Consider the following 4,661-nt stretch of genomic DNA (forward strand, 5'->3'; position numbering starts at 1 on the left):
ATACATATATATATATATGTATATATATATATATATATATATATATATATATATATATATATATATATATATATGTATGTATGTATGTATGTATGTATGTATGTATATATATATATATATATATATATATATATATATATATATATATATATATATATATATATATATATATATATATATATATATATATATATATATATATATATATATACATATATATATATATAATATAATATAGGATAAATTCTTTATAAGAATTTATTAAGTAGTCAGCGTTAAAAAAACCTCATAATGAAAAAAATAACGAAAAATTTCGTAATGAAAAAATTCATCATTTCTTCATAAATATAATTAATTATATATAAAGGGCATTAACTGTGTATTAATGCCTCACGCTTCAAGGGACTAAATAAGTCAAAAACTACCAAAAATAAGCAACATATTTACTGAAAGCGAGGGAATGCAGCTTTCAAACTTTATCTCTTAAAAACATGTAACTCAACTCTGTATTTGATTGAGAAACCAGTGGTCTACCGTTGAGTTAAATGTTTTTAAGAGATAAATTTTGAAAGCTGCATTCCCTCGCTTTCAGTAAATATGTTGCTTATTTTTGGTAGTTTTTGACTTATTTAGTCCCTCGAAGCGTGAGGCATTAATACACAGCTAATGCCCTTTATATATATATATATATATATATATATATATATATATATATATATATATATATATATATATATTGTTGTACCTGGGGATGGTCATATTGCCAGTTTAGCCAATAAAAACACACGCACTGTATATTTGGTGTTAATTTGCTTCAGCTTTATATTACATTAATCTTAATCTTATCTCGGCCAGAGTTCTTTCGTCACACTTCTGTGACCTCATCAGTGGTCCTTTGTTTCCTTCCTTCTTATGTGTGTCTCACCTTGCTAAATATCAGCCATTTTGTATTTTGTATTCCTATTGTATGTGTCTACGCATGCGTGTCTTTCAATGTGTCTGTGTCTTTTGTAAGTGCATGTGTGTATGGGGAGTGTCTGTATCACCTATATACTCTGTTAATACGTGTTCGTTTGTATTTGTTTTTATTTATTTATTTGTTCATGTGTGTGTGTGTTTTTTTGTTTAAAAAAAACAAAAAAAAACACACGCACACACACACATGAACAAATAAATAAATAAAAACAAATACAAACGAACACGTATTAACAGAGTATATAGGTGATACAGACACTCCCCATACACACATGCACTTAAAAAAGACACAGACACATTGAAGGACACGCATGCGTAGACACATACAATAGGAATACAAAATACAAAATGGCTGATATTTAGCAAGGTGAGACACACATAAGAAGGAAGGAAACAAAGGACCACTGATGAGGTCACAGAAGTGTGACGAAAGAACTCTGGCCGAAATAAGATTAAGATTAATGTAATATAAAGCTGAAGCAAATTAACACCAAATATACAGTGCGTGTGTTTTTATTGGCTAAACTGGCAATATGACCATCCCCAAGTACAACAATATATATATATATATATATATATATATATATATATATATATATATATATATATATATATATATATATATATGGTGAGTTCATATATATTGTTAGTTCATGAGTTATTTAAATGTATGTCTACTCTATGGTCTTTCTAATTATTGGAGTAGCGACAGAAAATTCGATCTTATGATGCACGAATTATCTTTGCTGTTTACTCTTTAGATATACATGGAGTCACGTGTTCGAAATACTGTTTATAAGTGGTGCGGTTTACGTATAACTCTTGTGGTAGAATTACACGTATGCAACATGTATGTATGTATGTATGTATGTATGCTTGTATGTATTTATGCATGTATGTATGGATGTATGCATGGATGCATGTATATACGGCTGTACGTATATTTCACTTTGTGTATGCATATATGTACATATACTTATATAAACACATACACATACTTATATGTGCATATGTTTGTGTGTGTAGAGAGAGAGATATATAAATATGAGTGTTTGTGCTTATATATGGACACACACACACACACACACACACACACACACACATATATATATATATATATATATATATATATGCATGTATGCATACACATATACGTATAAACCCACCTTTCCGCAAATATTGTGTGTATCCATAAACACACACATGTACGTGTGCGTGCGTGCGTGCGATTATGTGTGTGCGCATGTGTTTTGTGTGTGTGTGTGCATGTGTGTGTTGTGTGTATGTGTGTGTGTGTGCGTGTGTGTATGTGCATCTTTGTTGGGTGCGCGCGTGTCTGTAAAGCTTGGAATTCTGCAAAGGATGAATAATGAAGGGCCATGGATGATAGCCTTCTTTTTGTCCTTTTGAACTAAGTCTTTCATTTTGAATAATTTATTCCCAATTTAAGGCATTTCATTCGTCTCAACGTTTCAAATTCTGTCGAGGTCGACCTTGCCTTTAATCCTTTCGGGGTCGATCAAAAGAACACTAGTTGAGTCCTGGCGTTAGCGTAATCGACTTACCCCTCCCGCGAAATTGCTGGACTTGTGCCAAAATTTGAAACCAATATTGTATAATGAATGTATGTATATAAGCCTGAACATAAAATATAACAAAACAAAAATATAAATAAAAATGAATAAAACAACGTCTTGCATTTGTTTTGTTATACAATTTCTCTAAGTCAAAATATATAACATCTATACTACGTGGTGATACATATATATATATATATATATATATATATATATATATATATATATATATATATATATATATACATATGCATGCATACATACATATATAATAATAATAATTAATAACTGTACATAATATATATATCATAATGATATTTATTCTCCGATTTGAAGCGACAATCTTTTGATGAGCTAATCTCTATGTGGTAACTTGACCAGCTAGAAATAGTAGCAAAACATCTGTCAAATAGTGCCTTACGGTGTTTAAAAAGTAAGCTCATTTAAATGGTGCTATTTTGGCGTTTGCTCTACAACTTAAAGAGCGATTACTTAAGGTTATTTTTAGTTTTCTTTTCAATTTCTAAAAACCTTTAAATTATTTGCTAAAGATTTTTACAACTTAAATAACGATAACACGTAGGCAGTTGCATTATTATGAAGAAATGAACTCCTAAATGATGAAGAAAATGTGGTGGAGAAATGAAGGGAACTCGAAGAGAAAGGAAAGCAGTGAAATTTTGCCAACTTTACGTTGCAAAACTCATGGCTGCCAAACTCGTGTGATCTACGCGTTAATTTTAATTATTATATTGTTTATTCTTTGTTTCTTTGTATTACTTACTAAAGCATAAATGAAACATTGTTTTATTATTATTATTAAAATCGTGAGATGTTTGAAAAATGCATTTACAATGCTAAACATGTTCAAAAACATTTATAAAAAATTTGCTTAGCAATTAGATAATAAAGATAAAATACAAACTTGGATAATTTTATCGATGAATTGAGCGAACATCTTCCAGAAATGCAAGAACATCTTAAGGATTTTTAGAAATTGAAAGGTAACCTAATGTAATTACGCTTTAAGTTGTAGATCACACGCCAAAGATCAAGTAGTTTTGAGAAAAAAAAAAAAAAAAGACAGGAAAAAATTCAGGAGGATGATCACAGAAGTAACATTGTGGATCAAAGTTCTTATCTGAGGGTAAGCAATGGCTTTCGGTTTTGACTGAAGACAACTAAAATTTCGGAGAAGGATTTAGTCGATTAAATTCACCTAAGTACTTGAATGATACTTTGTATTTTCGGACCCCAGAATGATGGCGGGCGGAGTTGCTCTCGACCGGATTTGAACTCGGATGCAAAGTGTCGGAACAAATACCGGGAAGCAGTTTTTCCGGGACTCTACTGATTTAGCTACGTCAACGCCTCGAGAATTACAAATATTACTTCAATTATGTCAAGACATAAAGTATAAACAAAAACCCATAGCAATTCAAAATTTTCAAAATTTTTGCAAGGGAAATAACTCACGTAACATTTCTTAAAAGTTGTCTTTCTGGTATGTTTTAATAGATCTGTAAGTGAACTTAATGTATATATCTGTAGAGTAAATCGCATGGTTTAACTTTTAGGGTATTCGGCTCATGATCATAAGGTTGTAGGTTCGGTTTCCGACGGCACGCCTTGTCCTTGAGCAAGATACCCAATTCCACGTTGTTCCACTCAACTGACATAAATTAGTTATATCTGTAATTCAAACGGCCGGCCTTGTCACATTCTGTGTCACGTTGAATCTTCCTGAGAACTACGTAAACGGTACACGTGTCTGTGGAGTGCTCAACCACATGCACCTTAATTTCACGAGCAGGTTGTTCCGCTGATCGAACCCTTATCGTCGTGACCGCCGGAGTGCCATTTCATGCGTGTAGAGTGCAGGCAAGTTTATGGAAGGTGTCCCCAAACACTGGGCCGCACGGGGAGAATAATTTTCAAAAGTATATTTCTATTTCATTGAAAAGCACCGAATCTCCTCTGATCACTGTGGTTAAGCAACGTTGTGTCTAGTTAATACTTAGATGGATGACTATTCGGGAAAACTAGGTGCTTTAAGCATCCCTTTAGGTGCAGACCTGGGCCTGGCTGTGTGTTTAGACGTTTGGTTCC

The sequence above is a fragment of the Octopus bimaculoides genome, chromosome 10 (genome assembly GCF_046866305.1).
Source record: "Octopus bimaculoides isolate indiv1 chromosome 10, ASM4686630v1, whole genome shotgun sequence".
Classification (NCBI taxonomy): Eukaryota; Metazoa; Mollusca; class Cephalopoda; order Octopoda; family Octopodidae; genus Octopus; species Octopus bimaculoides.